This window comes from Terrapene carolina, unplaced genomic scaffold (genome assembly GCF_002925995.2).
Source record: "Terrapene carolina triunguis isolate 2854851 unplaced genomic scaffold, T_m_triunguis-2.0 Scaffold89, whole genome shotgun sequence".
Taxonomy (NCBI): domain Eukaryota; kingdom Metazoa; phylum Chordata; order Testudines; family Emydidae; genus Terrapene; species Terrapene triunguis.
The window spans coordinates 33,517,128-33,538,669 of record NW_020664440.1 but is presented as its reverse complement, the minus strand read 5'-3'; positions in this window follow the sequence as shown (position 1 = coordinate 33,538,669).

The following is a 21,542-nucleotide window of genomic DNA, read 5'->3' as shown; positions in this document are numbered from 1 at the left end:
TTCACAAGTTTGCTTTTCCTTCTTTAGATTTTCTAGTTAAATATTATTTTCTTTAAAAAATGACATGGTAAAAATATTACTGTTTACAAAAATGATGATTGGTTTGATAGTATAGGCCTTGGAGAAAGTGAAGTAAGGAAAAGGTTACATGACCATTAAAACCACCCTCTGTGAAAAGTAAGTTTGGGGCACTCCATTATGTTATTAGACCAAACAACTTTGACTCACAAATGTTTCATTTGTTAATTACAGAGGGAGTAAAGAAATCAATTAAATCCACTGTTTCCACCCCTCAGGGATTTTGTGTCTCATGAAGAAACTATAATCTCGTATGTCCAGTCAATTTTTTTATTTTAGAAATATCAATGGCAAATATTCACTGTCCAAGCAAGCAATAGATATTTACCGGGGGGCGAGGGAAGTTATTTTAATTGTATTTTTTAAACCTCTTGGCTATGTCATTGCAATTCCTTTCCCTTTTGTAGCTGAAAAATATTAAATTAAATGATCCATAACTCAAAAATAAATGTAAATGTTTTTAACCATATGGCAAATTGTTACTATCACTTTCGATATTGTACCTAAAATTTCTGCAGACAAAAGAAGACTGAAGTATATTAATAGACTATGAGGGATGCCCTAATAATTGCCCTAGTCATACTTGTAATTTATTTATAACTGACAGATTCTGGAGGACATATAATTTCATTCTGTTCCCTTGTAATGTTCCCTGTAATTAACATGCATATTAAAATACATTTTTAGGACTGAAGGTGCTATATACAGTAGTGACAAATCAGATGGTAGAATAAATTGCTGAGAGGCAAAATCATAAGGCCTTTAATTAAGGAAGTTATTAGTGCTCATTTTCATGTTTTCTACATTCTATAATACAGTTAAAGAGTAAACCCTAATTCCATTAAAAAACTATTTGAAGAGGCTCATTATTTCGAACTTTAAGGTCAGAAATTTGGTAAATTAACTGAGATGCCATATATATAATAAATAATAAAAATAGTATTAACTATTTGAGTGGCAAAATTGTATTTGTGGCTCTTTCAAATGTGTGCCTAATTCTAGCTACAAAACAGTTTCTAAAAATTAAAAGTTATAGATAGTTAATATACAAGAACCAAATTCTTTTGTTGTTTAGAAACCTGACCAGATCAGATATTCACACTTCAAAAATAATCGCTTTAGAAAGTATTAATAACATGTCCCCTTGCTTTTTTAGTATGTCACTTTGGGATTCATTTTCTATAAATACTGAGCACCTCCAGTTCCCATTGACTTCAGGTGGAACTGTGGGAGCTCAGCACATCTGAAAAATCAGTCTCTATGGGTCCTATCCTGCAAACACTTAACCATGTAAGAAACTTCATTTACTTGAGCGGTCCCTTAGAAGTCAATGAAGCTATTTAGGTAAGTAAAATATTCATGTACTTAAATGTTTGCAAGATGGGGCCCCTAGCTGTAACTAACAAGACTGTCACTACTTTATGGATCCAAATTTGCCAGGTTCTGAGCACCCTCAGTCACCCCTTTGACTTTACTGGGAATTGAACGTGCTCAGCAGGATCAGGCTTGAAAACGGTAAAAACTGAAGACACAGGCACAAGTAAAATTCTCTAGAGTAACGCTACCACCTCTTGTTTTAACTACACATGGTTCACCATTGTTAGAGAAGTGGCTCCACACATGACTGTTTGAGACCTGCTAGTATAGTGTGTATGTCAGATATTTCAAATCTCAGCACCCACAACCTTGGTAAATAAATGACATATCTTTATGGAGTGTTTTGTGGGGGGGAAACAATGGAAGTTAAGCTGATTTTTTTAGTTGAATACAGAAGAAACAGAGTAAGTAGTCTGAGATTTTTTTTTAATTGAATTTAAGGCAAAGAAAGGTAATTTCTAAACATTTAGATGAGCTTCTTAGCGAGAACTGATGCATTTTGGAAACTTTGAAATTTTAGTATTTGAATGACAGCTAATGAGCACTTCAATAATTACTTTTCCTAATGATAACATAACTTAGTACTGGCTACCTGTTGATTTCCAGGTACAGTTCAAGACTTGGTGGTCTGGAGCCCAGTTGAGAGCTTGCCTTTTTGCTCTATCCACTTGCAAAAGTTATGACCTGCTGGATTGCTCTAGCATTTCCTAGATTTGTATTCCTCAGTAGGTCATTCTCAGTTGAAGAACCATTTGCCCTAGTAACCTGCCAGAGTTTAAGCTAGCTCCATGGTTCAATGTCACGCCTATTTGTTCAAACCAATTACTACTTCATTTCTATTTTCATTAGGGCTAGGAGGTTTTGAGCCAGCTGAGGAGTTATTTTTTGGGTTAACCATATTGTTTGCTGTTTTCAAAGAATTAATGCACAGTCACAGGCAAATGAATTAATACTCTTGAAGCCTTTAGAACTCAGCAGTTACTATTTAAACAAAAACAAACAAAAAAAGAATCCTAAGCACTTTGGAAAATTCTACCGAACTATCCCAACCATGCAGCCACATTAACAAGCATTTTAGGTAAGTAGAACAGGACCTGGTCACTAGATGTTTGGCAACTAGTGTGACTAGAACTGTCTATGCTGTCTTAGGGCTGCATTACAGAAGGCTTAACATTCACCTGTCCATGACCCCCAGACAACTAATTTATCTGCTTAGGCCAATGGAAAACTGCAAGTTTAAAAATTCTGACTACAGTTAACACCACAGTTAACGCATTTCTATAATGCAGTTAAGCAGGCAGAATCAAAGCTTCAAACTGTCCTTAAAATGCAAATATGTACTAAGGTAAGGAGAACTGAACAAATGTGAATGTCTGATTTATTTTAAATGTCCGGTTGTCTCCATTATATCCTTGGCATGTATAAGATATGTATCCCCCACAGTTTCTAAGTGTCACTCTGATCTAATAATATAACTAATTGAAAATAAATCTATTTTTGGTGCCGTACTGTGGTACTTACAGGATCTTTCAAGTTATCTTGTGTTAAAGCATAAAATATGACACACTGCACTGGAACTGCACTGCATTTAATATTATGTTCTCACATTGTACCTTTATTTAAGAATGTCAAAATGCTTTATAAGAGGGAGAAAGTCAAACAGAGAGGATAAAGGGACACTGGGAACTTAAAAATCATGCATTATAAACACACACGTTATCTATTACTAACAACACTAAAGATCCAATCTACTTATCACTTTAGATTTGAGATTTTCAAAGCTAATATTAATTTTAATGGGACTTGTGTGTCTAAATCTCCAAGTCAGCTTTGGAAATTTAATCTATGCTCTTCATTTACATTTTGCTTCTCTCTGTTTGGGCAATGAAAAGCAATGAAGCCAGCTTTGCTTTCAGGTTCCTAATGTTGAGATGTTTAGACTCAAACACTACAGGGTGGTGTTTGTTTATAAACAAGTGTTTTTATTATAATTTCAAATATTGGGGAAACATTTGTATTTGTTTTAGGATTTATAAAAGCTTGTTTACAACTTCTAATTTTGGATCCAGTTTATGTTGGCACAGCAAGTCAGGGGCAGAGTCAGGACTCAGGAAAGAGAACCCAGCTTGGACTCTCAGTCCTGTACTCTAACAAACACACACACTACACAATAAAATGCAGTTGTAAGCTAAAAACATGCGTTAGGTGCCTAGTGTGGCCTAAGATCAAAGGCCATGCCAACCACACCGTCTGAAATGTATTATTCCACTCAGAAATTGCACGTATTCTTAGTGATAAAGGATAAATGTATCATCTGAAACAATACAAATACAGTTTCAAGTTTTCTATCAAGTGCAATCTTTTTTTAAAGATTTGCCCTGTCCCTCTACAGACAGTCCTATCTTCCCATATTCCCTCCTCTGGTTTTTCCTTTCCTTCACTATTAATTAAAGCTGTCACCAAAGGGAAAGTTGTAAATATAATGGGATGGTGTAGCACAATAGCGAGAGGATTTAAATTCAAAGGATTTCTAAAGATGGAGAGTTGCACTGAGTGACTACATAATGAGTATACAATGGTTTAAACTTGTGATTGGTAAGGGTGACTAAATGACTCTTGTAAGAGGAACACATTCTAGGAAATCTGTTCTTAGCTATGAGGACTGAACCATAAGGAAAGTCGCAACTAAAACCTCCCCATTTAATCAAAAATTCAGTCTCTACTAGGTCCTGGGGTGGGGACGGGAGGAAGAGATACCTCCCTCCTCCAGCTGTTCCCATTGCAGTTCCACACTCTTCCCTCAACCCTGCACCACAGTCACCTTGCCCTAGAACTAAGTACAGTGCAAGATGAGTCTCATTTTGGGTATGTCTACGCTCTGCTTTTTTCAGCAGAGTATAGTCTACATATCTGAGTAGCCCCCCAGGACAGGTATAAACAGCAGTGTCGAATCTGAAGCAAAGCTCAGGTGAGTAAAGACACTCCGAAAGGGTGTGGGTATATACATGAGTATATGCTCTACATGGCTCTTTACTCGCCCAAGCTTTTTTAGCCATAAAAAAGGCTCTTTACTCGCCATACTGCTGTTTTAATACTGAAGTGTCCAACTGCTGGAGCCCTTCCCTGCCGGAGGGAAAGACTCCAGCAGCAGGGAAAGGCTGTGGCAGTGGGGAAGCAGGCTCTGGCAGGCTCAGCCTTTCCCCACTGCATCCCCTCTGCCAGAGTCTTTCACTTACATGTAGCTACACAATGCAGTGTGGATGCAGCTTGCTTTTCACTGCAGCATGTAGCTACATGTACACTGTTGCTAATGATGTGTAGTGTAGACATAGCCTTTGAAAGCCAGGAACTTCCACGTTCTAATTCTTGCACTGACATTAACTGACTCTGTGGCCCTGGGCAAATCAGTTGACCTCTCTGCCTCAATTTCCCCCATCCATAAAGGGGGGTAATACCATTTAAGTGACAGGAATACTTTAAGATTAATTACAGCACTGACTTCCTAGGTCTCTGTTTGGCAACTTGAAATTTCTAAAACATTTAGCATTTAACTGTCCCTCACTTAGATCACAATTCCGCCATCTGACACTTACGTAATCAACTCAGAGAGCAAGTAGAAATTGCAGTACAATAGCTACTGTCTTAGCAGCAGCAACAACAGACATTCAGTGCGACAGTACAAATATTATAATCGTTCAAGTCTTCTTGAAATAAAATTCAGAGATTTTTCCAATAAAAAGTTCCAAAATTTTCATTTGATGTTGTTTAGAAGAGATATGTTTTATATGTGGTTCAAGATATATTATGAAAAAATGGAAGAAATCAAACTCAATGAAAATGTCTCAATTGTGAAAAATGCATTGCTTTTATTCTATTTACAATTATACTTATTTCAACACTGTAATAAATGGGCTCTGTTCCTCTATAACAATCCATGATCTTGTCCTGAATGTCTCAGTTCTCAGACTCATAGCAAGTTAACTTATTAGGCAGAAAAGCTGGTCAGCCTGCAAAAGCCTTTTATTTTTTCAATAATAAGCATGTGTTGTGTGGGCTGCCTCTCAGTATCTTTGTATCTGATTTATGTGAGGCTAATCCCTAGAACATACTTTCAGACTGAGGTATCTCAACAGCATAGTGGTGGATGAGAACTGTGACTAGGGACTCAAGTTAATATTAACAAATTCTTATGAAATGAAGAATTCTCAAGTTTATGGATAGCCAAAAAAGGATTCATGATAGGTAAAAGATTAGGAACCCCCATTATAGAGCCTCAACTGGACTGAAATTACCATCACAAAGACCTGGATTGGAGATTTGCTGATGAGTAACGGCTGGAAGGGGGTGGGACTCAAACATCTGTAAGTAATGGAGAACTGAAAGGGTTTCTTATTTCTGTATCTAGAATTTTAGTTTTAAGATTGTATCTGCTAAACCATTTTGGATATATCCCTAGGGACCTAAATTAAAGCTGTCTTCTTGAGCTGCCCTATTAGTCAAAGCACTTTGTGCTGTGGGCTCTGACACACTGCTCTTGACCCCGTCTCACCCTCATGCCATAATTTGCAAGCGAAGCCTCTGAAGACAGCCTTACAGCTATCTTCCACAACGCCTGCACCAGGGGAAGCCTCCCCCCATCCTCCAACCAGATACAAGGCTTTTAGAGCCCCATTATGCCACTCCGGCCGTTTGTACCTGGCCAGAAAGAGTTTAATGATCTGATCCTTTGTTTGAATGTATGAGAATGATACTTGCAAAGTATTAAGAGGACACAACGTGATTTGGTCCCCCTTCAAGACATACTATGCTAATGAGGAACAGGAAAAATATTAAGGGAATTTCTGTCCTTGAAGCAGGTTTTTTTTCCCCTTAAGACTGAGTACTGCAAGAGGTATAAAAACCAGGAAAGAAATCTTCCAAACATTCATTAGCATACTTAGAGATATTAAACAATTAAAAAGATATAAATGCAGTGCAGCTTATCTTCAACTTTTAATTTATTTGCTTCTTCCTTAGATCATGCATAATGTAATTTGTTTTTTCTTAGTGAGTCACAATTCCTTGTGTAGGAGTTCCTATAGTCTTCAGTGTCACCTACTATGAAAGCAAACCTAAACATAATACATACATAAATAAATAAATAGATAGACACACACTTTACATTGTATAAGTCCAAGGACTGTCTTCCTCTGTTTGGAAAGTGACTAGTACGTGGTGGGTGTATGGACTCACAGACTTGTATAAATTTATATAATGGGGAAAATCCTTTTCTGTGGTACACATTGCATATTTATACTACCTGTTCTTCTTCAGATCTCCTATATGAAATGAGTGCAGAATATACAATAGAGATCTACAATTTGGCTCCACAATCAGGATTTTTGCCAGTGGCAAAGTAATTGATCTCAAACACAGGGTGGTGATTGGCCATACTTTTAGAAGTGAAGGACTTGAAATCACTAAATTTTTGGTAAAGTAAGAGAGAAACAGCCTGTATCTTTGTAATTCTGTGGCCACTCTACTTGAAACAAAGAAACGTTATTACTTTTACTGAATGGAGAACCCATGTATTATGCTATAAATCAAGAAAGCTCCAAAGTGTATGTTTCAGGTTACGTTCTCATTCAGTTGGCAATAACACTGCAGTTTTATGACCTGGTTACGGCATGAGATGTTTTAAGGTATATCTCTTAAGTCCTATCTACCAAAGTTAATTTGCACAGGGTTTAGTTGCCCAATTAACTTTCCATTGATTTTATATGTTAATTGTCTAGTAAAATCCCCTTCCTTCCTTCCATTTTAAAAAAAATATATAAATGTGTATCATATGTGGCCTCCAATGTACACTTGGTCTCAATCCAGCTTGAGAAGTGACATCCTAGGAATACAATTTATCTTACAAGTTTAAACTCTCATGAGTTTACAAATCTCAATTTTATTAGCAAACCTATTCTGCAATTGCATTTATTTTAATATTCTGATTTACAAAATGCCATAAACATCACAATTTTTTTAATGTTACGTGGATGGTTTAAAGAAGTGTGATTATAGTCCTAAGCAGTTAAATCGATTGAGCACTCTGCATTTCTCATCCCACTTTCTGGACCTACTTACTGATGTCTATCACCAGCTGAGTTATCTCTCTCTTAACAGATGTTAGCAGTTCAGCATACTATATATAGCTTAGAGGACAAACAAGCCTGTGAACCAATAACTTGATGGCTTAGCATCCAGTTTTTAGCTGGCACAAAGTAAACAAGTTCAACTACATTTTCTTGCCTCACTGTATTACTATAGCTTAAAATGTGTTATACAGAAATATTTTTAGATCTGTAAAGACTCAAACTGCTGATTTTAGAATTTTGGGCTAATATTAAAAACTTGAAAATTTATTCACTATCAAAAAAGGTAAACAGTTTCAGGTATTACACATGCCCCTAAATTCCCCTGCCAATTTTTGTGGTTTTACAATTACAGTTTCCAATCTTTACAGTACTTCTCACTTCTTTTTCTGTAGGAAAAAACACAGAAAATTGACTAGAAGCATAACTGCAGTTGAATGCACACACCGAAAAAAATCCTTTATCTTTTAGTTGCAATAGCATGAGGTGTTACTTGTATCAATTGTCGGTAAAACATTTTCAGACAGGAGTGACATTTGAATTGAAAGTGTCTTTTTAAAAGAAAATCATTTTGCTTTTTCCACTGTTCATGGCATTATAATAATCTTCAGCAATGTTCCTCATCCATAAACCCCCAGAATATATTCCCAGCTGAAAAATGATCCTGCACACTATTCACACCAATCAAAAGTTTTTAATTTTTTACACATCATCCCACTAAACTTCACCTTCCCAACACCCAAAGAATTTATTCTACTGTCAAACTTTACAGCTTCCAGTCATGATCAATCCTTCATTGTTTGTAGCCTTCACCATATTTTGCTATTATATAAAGTCACCAATACAGTATAATAAACCAGTTTCACAATTGTTAGACATTGCACTAAAACAGATGGAAGAAATATTATCCAAGTGGTTTTATGCTGCCAACCAAGAAATCCAATTATAGGAAAGGACCAACTAGTTAATTATATCTTAAATTGACAGTGCCTGACCCTGAAGACTCAAATATTATCCCTCTCATTTACTTTTCTCATGCTGTCTAACACATGGAGCCTCCATATATGTCTTGATGCAAAAACTAGATGGAGAAAATTGCTTCAAAATAAAGAGCAACTGCAGACACTTGGCTTACTTCACATGTATTACTTTGGGATTAATTACTCCACAGACTTGGTGCCCAATTTCACTGACTGAGGTGCAGGCCTCCTGAAAACAGATGGTTCCTTCTAAGAAATAATAATCAAGGGAGTTGTTCAAAAGAAAAACAATTAACTCTACATCATAAACATGCAAGCTAATCACTCTGTTATTTATTTGTTCATCCAATAAACGAAGTGTTAAGATCAGCCTATTGGCAAAAATAGAAACAGAGTCTAACAACTAGGTATAAAAAATTACTATCAGGACCGAGGTAAAATGAAAAGAAAAATGTGTTGGGATATTCTTCATCTCAAATTCAACTGAGGAAGGGATTAAAGGTTGTTTCTCTAAAAAGAGCTGGGTAAAATAAGTATTGGTTAATTCTAGGAACTAACTGCCAAGAGAAGGAATGAAAATGTCAGTTTGAAGAGGACAGCCTGTTTCAATTTAAAGTACAGATATAGACTGAAAAGTAATCATATAAAAGTGGTGCCTTCTTATCCAAGAGATCTGCTCAGTGTGTGTCTAATTCACTACAGCATTGTGTGTGCTAACTGGAATGACAAACGTTTGTGTTCCTGTTAAACCCCACAGACTCAGCCAGTACTCTATGGCCCTCGGGAGAATAAGCTGGATCCTACTAGGACTCTTGCTTCATCAACAAAATTGTCAGCCACTTTCAGAAAGGTCAGCTGAAAAATGGTTATTCCTGGTAATGAGTTGCCAGCCACAAAGTACAGTTTGTTTTTAGAAGCCCAGGTGGAATTAATAGTGCCAGAAGTCAAAATTAATCTTTTAACATAGCCATTGAGTACATTTGCTCTTGATGTCACTGAGATAAGCATGGAGCGGCACAACGGCACATCTAAAGTCACTTTCCTGGGTGTAACTGCTCTTGAATGCTTTTTGCTGGTGCTGAATACCCTTCACCAACCAAAATGCTCTTGAACCCATCTCCTTACCTCAACTATGAAGAGCAAAGTCCAGCAGTTTCCCTAGGAAGTGGAATATCAAGCACATTCTTCTTGCTGATCTCTGCCTTCCTGGGCACAGAACAATAACAAAACCTCGAATTACACTTATACACACACAGGCACACATTTAGGATGTTTAAAACAAGACTGTCCAAAGGAGTCACAGTTTAATTAGATGGGCCCTAACAGATCTTTTTCATCTGTCACTTCTGTGAATCCTTAAATCTAGAAATGGAAAAAAAATCTATTATATTGCTTTCTAATACCAGACTTTCCCCAGCTTGGCCCAATAAAGCAACTGGTCAATGACTAGCTAATTTATCAGGCTCCATCTGTGCGAGTGTGTCTGCATGAGTGTGCACACAAGTCCGGGCACTCATACACTGTCCCTACGCAGGCAAGTGTGTATGTGTGTGCACCTGTGCGCTTGTTCGATTCCAAACCCCACAAACTCTGTCACGGCAGGCTGGGGGGCTGATGGACTAGCTGGGTGAACCCTTCCCACTGCCTGTCTGAAGAGAGAGACACCCCGCGGGAGGCGGATGTACAGGGAATGATTTGACAAGTCAGGCTTGGGGTAAGTACCCTGCCTGCCAGGCTGGGCTCCTAGCACCAGGGAAAGGGAGATGGCTTGGCCCTGGCTTTTTATCACCAAACGCTTTGGATGCCCACAGCACCCCTGTGTACACATCTCCCTGCCCACACAGGCCGGGGCTTCCCTGGGCATAAGGGCAGCCTGGGGCAGAGGGCGGGTGGCTGGTTCTGCCGGCTGAGCGCTGGCCCGGGGGCGGGGAGCAGCCACAAGATGCTGCTCCCCGCTGCCGAGGAGCTGAACCCACAAGCCGGGGCGGGGAGAAGGGCGGGGCCGGGGCCCAGGAGGCTCAGCTGGGGGGAGGGGCTGGCGCTAGGCCTGGGATGAGGGGAGCCGCGGGGGGCGGGGTTCGGGGGGCTGGGTCCCGATGGCAGCCGACGGGGAGGGGGCGGCGAGGGCAACAGACCCACCTTGCTGCTGCTCCGCTCCGAGGCGGGCCCGGGCTGCCCGGCTTGGGGCTGGGTAGGGGGCGCGGCCCCGCCTTCGGGTCGTGTAGGGGTGGGCCGTTAGCCTGCCGGAGGCGGGGAATGCGCATGCGCCGACCAGGGACACCTGCGTATGGGACTAGTGAGATACCGCGGGGCAGGGCTGGGGGTGATGGGGCAGTGCTGTACCGTGGGGGGCAGGGCGGGGGAAGTGGTGGAGCGTGGGGGGCAGGCAGGACTGGGGTGAAGGGGTGGAAGCGGTGGTGGAGCATGGGGAGCGGCAGGCAGGACTGGGGTGAAGGGAGGAAGCAATGGTGGAGCATGGGGGCAGGCAGGACTGGGGTGAAGGGAGGAAGCAATGGTGGAGCATGGGGAGCAGGCAGGACTGGGGTGAAGGGAGGAAGCGGTGGTGGAGGATGGGGGGCAGGCAGGACTGGGGTGGAAGCAGTAGTGGAGCATGGGGTGCAGGCAGGACTGGGGGGGGGGGGGGGAAGCGGGGGGGGGGGAGGGGGGGCAGGCAGGACTGGGGTGAAGGTGGGGATATAGGAGTGGAGGATGGGGGCAGGACTGGCACCATGGGTTTTTCTACATCCAGAGACAAGAGAACCAGAGTTTTTCCTGCCATACTGGATCACTTGCTCTTCTAAACGTCCTATTTAATCAAAAAGCCACATTATTCACATAAGGGTTATTCCTAAATCCTGCACTTCACTGCTGGGGCCAGTTTGCACAAGATTTATGTTTGCAGTCCACCTGCTTTCTCCCATACTGTCTATAACAAAAGAAGATGTGGTAGCCAGAATTTTTTGATGTATTCACACACCATCTGCAAACATACCATCTTTGCATAAAATACTGCCCCAACAACAGGTAGTTCTATTAATTACGATGAAAATGTATTGATTTACCTAACAGTTTTTGTTTGTTTCTTTTGCTTTAGCTAATTTTTGCCCTACAGCCTTTATACTTTCAATCACAATTATTTTGAAGGTGGTTATAATTATACTTATCTTTCATAGAGTACTTTTTTATGAGTAGATCTCGGAAGTGTTTCATAATCTTTATCCTTACAACACCCCTATGAGGTAGGGAAGTAATATTGTCCCCTTTTTTAACAGATGGACAACTGGGGCACAGAGAGGCTAAGTGACTTACTCAAGGTCATACAGGAAGTTTGTGGTGAAGTAGGGAATTGAACTTGGCTAGTGCCTTAACTATAGACTATCTTTCCTCTCTTATACATGTTCTGTGTCACAGCATGGAGAATCTCAATTAACTATAGAGATAAAAATACAATCAAATGAATAACTTCGGCTCTATGGAGCTATTTCAGTCTGTAGCATCTTGAGCCAGTAGCCAGTCACATTTGAGTCTTGCAGGCAATTGTCTTCCCATTATACTTAATGAGAATTTTCTGATTGGCTCAAGTAAGGGCAGGATAAGGATCTGAGGGCCTCAGGTGCATTATTAAATATTCACAAGCAAGCACAACTTGATGGCTGAAACATACAGAGTGAGAAAGTCCCTGTGAGTTTTCCTCAATTTACTAATATGATTAATGCACAGAACAGGCAGGTTTTCAAGTTGGACACCAGTGGGAGGGTGTGTTTTTTAGTGGCGGCCCTTGAGGTTTTTGCACAAGAGAGTTATGGCAGCTGGGGAAGAGAGCAGAGTGTTCTTCTCAGCCAAGCTGTTCCCCGTCCCTTACCTTGTCTACCACCTTATGTTCATGAGAGGATTGGTTTGAGGATTTGTTCAGAGTGGGAGCTTCCTGGGAGTTCTTGCAGTGCAGAAGAGGGCAGTGTAGCAACATACCAATTGGGGATGAAGGGGTGATCCCAGGTATGTATAGGTCCCCACCGGCTAGTGCAGTGATGGGCAACTTGCGGCCCGCATGCGGCCCATCAGGGTAAGCTGATTGCAGGCCGCGAGACATTTTGAGGACATTGACCGTCCGCGGGCATAGCACCCTGCAGCTCCTAGTGGCCACGGTTCGCCGTTCCGGGCCAATGGTAGCTACGGGAAGCGGCGGGCCGCAGGGATGTGCTGGCCGCCGCTTCCCACAGCTCCCATTGGCTGGGAACGGCAAACCGCGGCCACTGGGAGCTGTGGGGGGCTGTGCCTGCAGACAGTCAATGTCCGCAAAATGTCTCGTGGCCTGCAATCAGCTTACCCTGATGGATTGCATGCGGGCCACAGGTTGGCCACCACTGGGCTAGTGGCTGCTTCAGGTGAGCAGAGTGCAGGGTTACAAAAATTGTGACAAAGCTTTATTTTAATAAAAGGGACACCAGGATAAGGCCTGAAAACAGGGATACTTCAGATTTATTTCCAGGTATGCATGGTTACCCTATCGATGCCTGCTGTCAACCAGGAGAAACCTACAGTAACTCTTTCCTTAACGTTGTAGTTATGTTCCTGAAAAATGTGACTTTAAGCAAAACGATGTTAAGCGAATCCAATTTCCCCATAAGAATTAATGTAAATAGGGGGGGTTAGGTTCCAGGGAAATTTTTTTCACCAGACAAAAAACTATATTATATAGATATATATACACACACACACACACACAGAGTATAAGTTTTAAACAAACAATTTAATACTGTACACAGCAATGATGATTGTGAATCTTGGTTGAGGTGGTGAAGTTAGAGCAGGGGTAGGCAACCTATGGCACGCGTGCCAAAGGCGGCACGCGAGCTCATTTTCAATGGCACTCACACTGCCCGGGTCCTGGCCACCAGTTTGCAGGGCCGCCCGGGGGGGGGGCAAGTGGGGCAATTTTCCCCAGGCCCTGGGCCCCGCAGGGGCCCCCACAAGAATATAGTATTCTATAGTATTGCAATTTTTTTAGGGAAGGGGCCCCCGAAATTGCTTTGCCCCAGGCCCCCTGAATCCTCTGGGCAGCCCTGCCAGTTGGGGGGGAGGGGGGCTCTGCATTTTAATTTAATTTTACATGAAGCTTCTTAAACATTTTAAAAACTTTATTTACTTTACATTCAACAATAGTTTAGTTATATATTATAGACTTATAGAAAGAGACCTTCTAAAAACCTTAAAATGTATTACTGGTACGCGAAGCCTTAAATTAGAGTGAATAAATGAAGACTCGGCACACCACTTCTGAAAGGTTGCCAACCCCTGAGTTAGAGGGTGGAAGAGAGTGGGATATTTCCCAGGGAATGCCTCACTGCTAAATGATGAACTGGCATTCGGCTGAGCCCTCAAGGGTTAACACGTTGTTAATGTAGCCTCACGCTCTACAAGGCAGCACGAATGGAGGGAGGGGAGACAGCATGGCAGACAGAGACACACACCCTATTTGAGAGAGAAAGAGATGTACATTGCCCCTTTAAGTACTGACACCACTGTAAGTACATTGCCTTTTTAAGTAGATCAGGAAGTTGAGACAGCAGCTGTGGCCAGCAAGCTCCCTCTGTCCTGAGCCCTGTCATGTCCCCACCCTGCTCTATATGGAGAAGGGGTGAGCAGGGGGGAGGGGGGCACCCTGACAGCCCCTGTCTTCCCCCCCGTACAGCAAGCAAGAGGCTCCTGGGAGCAGCTCCAAGGCAGAGGAGTAGCACATAGCAGTGAGGGGAGACAGCTGAACTATGGGCAATTGATAGCCTGCTGGGCGGCTGCCGCACAGGGAACTTAGGGGAACGGGGAGCTGATGGTCCACCCTGGTTCCAAGCCCCCACCAGCTAGCTGCAACGGGCTGCTCTTCCTGCAAGCAGTGGACAAAGCAGGCGGCTGCCAAACAACATTATAAGGGAGCATTGTGCAACTTTAAACGAGCATGTTCTCTAATTGATCAGCAACGTAACAATGAAACAAGGTTAACTGGGACAACTTTAAATGAGGAGTTACTGTATAAGGGAAAACAAAAAGCCTCATGAATTCTGTTTATCACAATTATAGCAGTATAGATTTTTTTCTACATTAATTTATCTTCTATCTGGAGAGGACATATCTAGTATCCAAACTGCAACTAATACTTCTGGGGGAATTCTGCACTACTGCGTGTGCACATAATTAATGAGCTGTGCATATTTTTAATGTTGTGGGTAGAAAAAAGCTTCTGTCGAAATGTTGCTGCAATTCTGCCTTTTGCCCACCAGAGGGCGCTGTGGCACAAGAACAGCAGCAGCTCCCAGCAGAAAATAACTTCTGCAGTTCCACTTTTCTCTCACCAGAGGGCGCTGTGGCGATAGAACACAACAGCTCCCCCCCCAGCTAGGGAAGAGAGAGAACCTGCAGAGGGGCTCATAAGGGCTAATGGGGGAAGGACAGACTGGGGCAGGTGCTGAATGGGAATGAAGGCACAGGGCAGGGCCCCAGGGGGGAAGGAGGTGGAGGACCACATGGTGATGGGGGAGTGGGTGCAGAGCTACATATGGACAGGGGCATGGCTGGGTGGGGGCACAGAGACACATGGGGACGGGGAGGGGGTCAAGGCCATATGGGGATGGGGGACTGGGTGTCTGAGTAGGGGTGGAGGGACACGTGGACAGGGAGTGCAAGGACACATGGGGGTGCAGGAACATATGGGGACAGGGGCAGATGTGCCTGACAATGGGAGAGGCTGGGGGTCAGCCAGGGTCTGCATGGGGGAAGCTCCCTAACAATCCCTCCCTGCCCCCAAAAAAACCTGTTCCAGGCTTTTCCCCCCACACCCAACAACCCTCTAAGTTCACACCCAGGCTCCTTCCCAGCAATTTACTTCCCTCTCCCTCAGCTCCTCCGTTACCCCTGAGTCCCCCAAACCTTTGCATTGCTTCTGAGGGGTGCAGGAAATATGGTTCTATATTTTAGTTTAAATGACTTATTACTCAGAGTTCTGTATTAATATGCCTAGTAAGGAATCTATTTGTCAAAAAACATTTTCTGAATCTTTTTTGTTGTCTGTATTGTTACAGACATACTTGCTAACAGGTATTTTGAAATAAATTATCAAAAATAATTGAAACTGGTGTGATTATATTATTTTGAAAAATAAAATATGCAGAATTTTAGAATATTGTGCACAGAATTTTTAATTTTTTGGTGTAGAATTCCCCCAGGAGTAAACTAAGAAAGAGGAAGGGCTTGTCAAATGTTCGGTTTAAGATAGTTCAAATTGAAAACTACTGGTGTATGCACAAGTTGCAAGGGACACATCATCGAACTTCATGAGTTATGGTTTGATTATGGACCAATGACTGGTCAGGTTGGATTAAAAAATGTTATGTGATAATAAAATACTAATAGGGTTTAGGTGGCAGGCTGGGGAGGGGGATGGATAATCGCATGGTACTCCTCAGTTTACAGCTTTGCCAGTTGAGCTGTACCCTTGGGCCATGATTTTGGGTTTATTTTTCATATCTATCTTGCACTAATATGGAGTGAGAGCAGCAGTGAAGAAAATTTACCAATGCAATTTTGTTTAGGGTTTTTAACATCACTATAGGTAAGTAATTTTAAATATATTATTACCCTTCAGATGGACCTCTTAAACATTTCAAAAGACAGAGCTTCGCTCAGTTCAATAATTTACTCCTACAGCTGATTAATGATGATCAATGTGCACATTTAGCATTCTGAAGGCAGGGCCGGCTCTGGCTTTTTTGCCACCCCAGGCAAAAAAGCCTCCGGCCGCCCCCCCCCCCAATGGGGGGGGGGGGGAGGGGGGCCCGGGCCCCCGGGGGGGGGGGGCGGGCCCCAGGGGGGGCTCCGCTCTCCCCCCGGCGGCCGGGGAGAGGGCGCCGGGTGGGAGGGTGGCCGGAGCACCGGGCGGAGGGCGGCGAGCCCGACCGTGGCCCCGCTCTCCCCGGCGGCCAGAGCGCCGTGCCGCCCCCCTCCAGGTGCTGCCCCAAGCACAAGCTTGGTGGGCTGGTGCCTGGAGCCGGCCCTGTCTGAAGGACTTCCACTTCAGCTCTTCTGAATGCTGTTATTCTGTAAAATCTACATGTCAAGAAATTTCACTGAAATTGAGGATTTTCACTCTAAAATTAACTACATTATAGTGCAGGAAAACTGGTGTTTAGGGCTCAATGCTACAAAGCACTGAGCACCCTGCTCTACATCCAGCAAACAGTTTAAAGTACATGCTTAGCTTTAAGCTTGTGAGTAGTGCTATTAACTTCAGTGTAGCGCTCATATGCTTAAATGTTTTGCTGGATGAAGGCCAGAATACTCAGCGCCTTGCAGGATTGAGCTCTCAGCAAGAATGCTGTGAGGTTTAGATTTCATAATTCATTTCTTACCTTATATTTATTTCTTATGGCATAATGACTTGAAGAAACTAAACTTCCTGTAGGCTGCCAAGCAGAATTTGGGTCATGTAATCAGTTTCCTGAATGTCTGACCCTCTTGTAGCCAATAATTTTTTTTTAAAATGAAAGCTCTAATCTTTTGAGGTGCTGAAAACTCTGAGGGACAGGACCCAAAAATATCAGCTAGTCCTAAATGTGCTTATTCACATATCTTACAAATTGTACTTTTATGAATCATTTATTCCCTGTTTGAAACCAACAGCTGAGATGTTCTCAGAGCAAATCAATGCATGCTGTTCAGTGGGAATTGAGAGTGCTCAACAGTTGGCAGCTGGAAGTCTTATCAGACAAACTGATATCACCATCAGTCATTGGTTTAATACAAATAAAATGAACATTTTCTAGAGGCTTTCTCTGATTCATAAAGTGTTTTGTAATAGGATATTGTCACAGGATCACATCTCACGTTTTGAAAATAAACATCCGGATTTTGCCTCTATCCTTAGGCAAGAGATCATTATTCTATGCCAGGGGTCGGCAACCTTTCAGAAGTGGTGTACTGACTCTTCATTTATTCACTCTGTTTTAAGGTTTCGCGTGCCGGTAATACATTTTAATGTTTTTTAGAAAGTCTCTCTCTATAAGTCTATATATTATATAACTAAACTATTGTTGTATTGTAAAATAAACAAGGTTTTCAAAATGTTTAAGAAGCTTCATTTAAAATTAAATTAAAATGTTGATCTTACGCCGCCGGCCCGCTCAGCCCGCTGCTGGTCTGGGGTTCTGTTCACCTAGGCCGGCAGCGGGCTGAGCGGGGCCTGCGGCCGGGACCCCAGCTGGCAAGGGTCCGGCAGCCAGAACCCCGGACCGGCAGCGGGCTGTGCGGGGCCAGCGGCCAGGACCCCACAGCCCACTGCCGCTCAGGGGTTCCATCTGCTGGCTCCTGCCAGCCGGGATCCCGGCTGCCGGACCCACTCAGCCCGCTGCTGGTCTGGAGTCCCGGCCCTGCCCACATACAGTGGGTACCTACCTTCTCCCTGGTTCTGGTCCATTCTCTTCCTCTCTCTGCACTGAGCTGAGGGTGGGAGTGCACTGAGCACAGGGTTGGAGGTGAAGGGTCTGGCCAGGAGCTAGAATGAGGGAGGGGGCTCAGGGTTGGGGCAGGAAATTTGAGTGTGGGGCACTTACCTGGGCAGCTCCCATTTGGTGTGAGGGGTGCAGGTGGGAATGTGTGGGGGGGGGTGCAGGAGCTCCCGTTTGGTGCTCAGGGTGGGGGTGAGGATGTGGGGGGCGCAAGAGTCAGGATGTGGGGGGTGCATGGGGTGTGGGGGTGCTGGGTATGTGGGGGAGTGCAAGAGTCAGGGCAGAGGGCTGGGGGCATGTGAGGGGGGTGCAGGTGTCAGGGCGGGGGGGCTGGGTATGTGTAGGGGTGCCAGAGTCAGGGCTGGGGTCGTGGGGGGGTGTGAAGGAGTCAATCAGAGGGCTGGGTGTGTATGAGGGGGGTACAGGGCTCAGGGCAGGGGCCTGGGGTGTGTGCGGGGCACGGGCTCAGGGCACAGGCCTGGGCGGGTGCGGGGCTCAGGGCAGAAGGCTGGGGGTGTGTGAGGGGGGGTCAGGGCAGAGGGCTGGGTGTGTGTGAGGGGGGGTCAGGGCTCAGGGCAGGGGGCTGGGTGTGTGTTGGGTGGGTCAGGGCTCAGGGCTGGGTGTGTGAGGGGGGTCAGGGAAGGGGGCTGGGTGTGGGGGGGGTTCAGGGCAGAGGGCTGGGTGTGTGTGAGGGGGGGTCAGGGCTCAGGGCAGAGGGCTGGGTGTGTGTGAGGGGGGGTCAGGGCAGAGGGCTCCCCCAACTCCTGCGGCCCCAGCTGGCTCACCCACTTGGGGCCCTGCGGCGCACCGCACGAGCGCAACTAGCGCCCCCCGGTGAGAGAGTCCCCTCTGGCTGTGTCTGGAGGAGCCGCTCTGGGCGGCACATGACTCCGCGGTATGCGAGCTCCTCACCCCAGGGCTCTCTGGCCACCACCGATTCCCTCTCGCCCGCACCTGCTATGCGCTCAGCGCCGCCGGGCCGCAGGGCTCTCCGCTCCTCCCAGCTCACGAACAGCAAGTACCGATCCATGGCCGCAGCCGGGCGCCTCCTCCCAGGGACGCTCAGCAGCTGGGGCTGCTGCTGCCGCTGGCCTCTCCCACCTCCACTGCCCCCGCTTACTGCCGCCAGGAGTCGGGACCGGGTCCGGCAGCGAACCCGCTCCCCCGGTGCACCGCCAATCCACCATGGCCAGTTATACCAAGGTGGCCCAGGTGAGCGGCCCCTCCGCGCCCCCGGGCAGTGCTCCTCGCTGAGTGAGGGGAGCCCTCGGGCAGGCCGCTGAGGCGGCTCCTCTCTGGGGCGGCGCGGGTTCTGCCCCTCACTGGCTGCGTGTCCTTGGGACTCTGGCAGGCAGCAGCGTGCCATTAAAAATCGGCTCGCATGCCATCTTTGGCACGCGTGCCATAGGTTGCTGACCTGTTCTATGCCAATGTTCTAGTCAACTGATAGTATCTCTTTGTCATAAAATGGGCAAGATAGAAAGAGACATCTGCATGGCCTCCCTCAGCTTTACATGTCCATGAGGATAAGGTAACAGGAAAGGATCTCTAGGATTTCCGCCTTCCTCTCACCCTCAGCCTGCTATTTAAATTATTGTAATTTATTTTTTAAATCACTACTGTCCTTGGAATCTTGAAACATCTAGTATCTGCTTGAACTGCCCCCTCTGAGCTTTCCATTGAGCTGTTGCATCTACTCTCTGATGACTTGCAAGTTGATGTGGTCTGGCCCAAAGGTGCACTCAGCTTAAACATCAGTATTTAAAACAAATGTCAGCACAAATATTCTCTATATTGTATTCACAAGTGATCTTAAATCAAAAGTCCCCTGATATATGAAATTACAGTGGGTTCCAGTTCCTTATTGGGAGGGGCAGTTTTGACTTGTTTATGGAGCGACAGATGGGATATTGAGAACATAAGGTTCTTTCTTTTATGATAGTTGGAAATGACGTTGTATCATGAGTAGGGCTGTTGATTAATCGCAGTTAACTCACACGATTAACTCAAAAAAATTCATCGCGATTAAAAAAATTAATCGTGATTAATCACAGTTTTAATCGCGCTGTTAAACAATAGAATACCAATTTAAATTTATTAAATATTTTGGATGATTTTCTACATTTTCATATATATTGTATTCTGTGTTGTAATTGAAATCTGTGTTGTAATTGAAATATATTATTATTGTTTACAAATATTTGCACTGTAAAAATGATAAAAGAAATAGTATTTTTCAATTCACCTCATACAAGTATTGTAGTGTAATCTCTGTATCGTGAAAGTGCAACTTACAAATATAGATTTTTTTTGTTACATAACTGCACTCAAAAACAAAACAATGTAGAACTTCAGAGCGTACAAGTCCACTCAGTCCTACTTCTTGTTCAACCAATTGCTAAGACAAACAAGTGTGTTTACATTTACAGGAAATAATGCTGCCCTCTTCTTATTTACAATGTCACCAGAAAGTGAGAACAGGCATTTGCATGGTACTTTTGTAGCTGGCATTGCAAGGTATTTACATGCCAGATATGCTAAACATTCATATGTCCCTTCATGCTTCGGTCACCATTCCAGAGGACACGCTTCCATGCTAATGACACTCGTTAAAAAAATATTGAGTTAATAAAATTTGTGAATGAACTCCTTGGGAGAGAATTGTGTGTCTCCTGCTCTGTGATTTTACCTGTATTCTGCCATAGATATTTCATGTTATAGCAGTCTTGGATGATGACCTAGCACATGTTGTTCATTTTAAGAACACTTTCACTGCAGATTTCACAAAATGCAAAGAAGGTACCAATGTGAGATTTCTAAAGATAGCTACAGCACTCGACCCAAGGTTTAAGATTCTGAAGTGCCTTCCAAAATCGGAGAGGGATGAGGTGTGGAGCATGCTTTCAGAAGTCTTAAAAGAGCAACACTCCGATGTGGAAACTACAGAACACGAACCCCCAAAAAAGAAAATCAACCTTCTGCTGGTGGCATCTGACTCAGATAATGAAAATGAACATGCGTCGGTCTGCACTGCTTTGGATTGTTATACAGCATAACCTGTCATCAGCATGGACGCATGTTCCCTGGAATGGTGGTTGAAGCATTATCTCCTGCAAATGTAAACAAACTTGTTTGTCTGAGTGATTGGCTGAACAAGAAGTAGGACTGAGTGGACTTGTAGGCTCTCAGGTTTTACATTGTTTTGTTTTTGAGTGCAGTTATGTAACCAAAAAAATCTACATTTGTAAGTTGCACTTTCACGATAAAAAGATTACACTACAATACTTGTATTTGGTGAATTGAAAAATACTATTTCTTTTGTTTTTTTACACTGCAAATACTTCTAATCAAAAATATAAAGTGAGCACTATATACTTTGTATTCTGTGTTGTAATCGAAATGAATATATTTGAAAATGTAAAAAACATCCATTCTATTATTGTTTAACAGCGCGATTAATTGCAATTAATTTTTTTAATTGCTTGACAGCC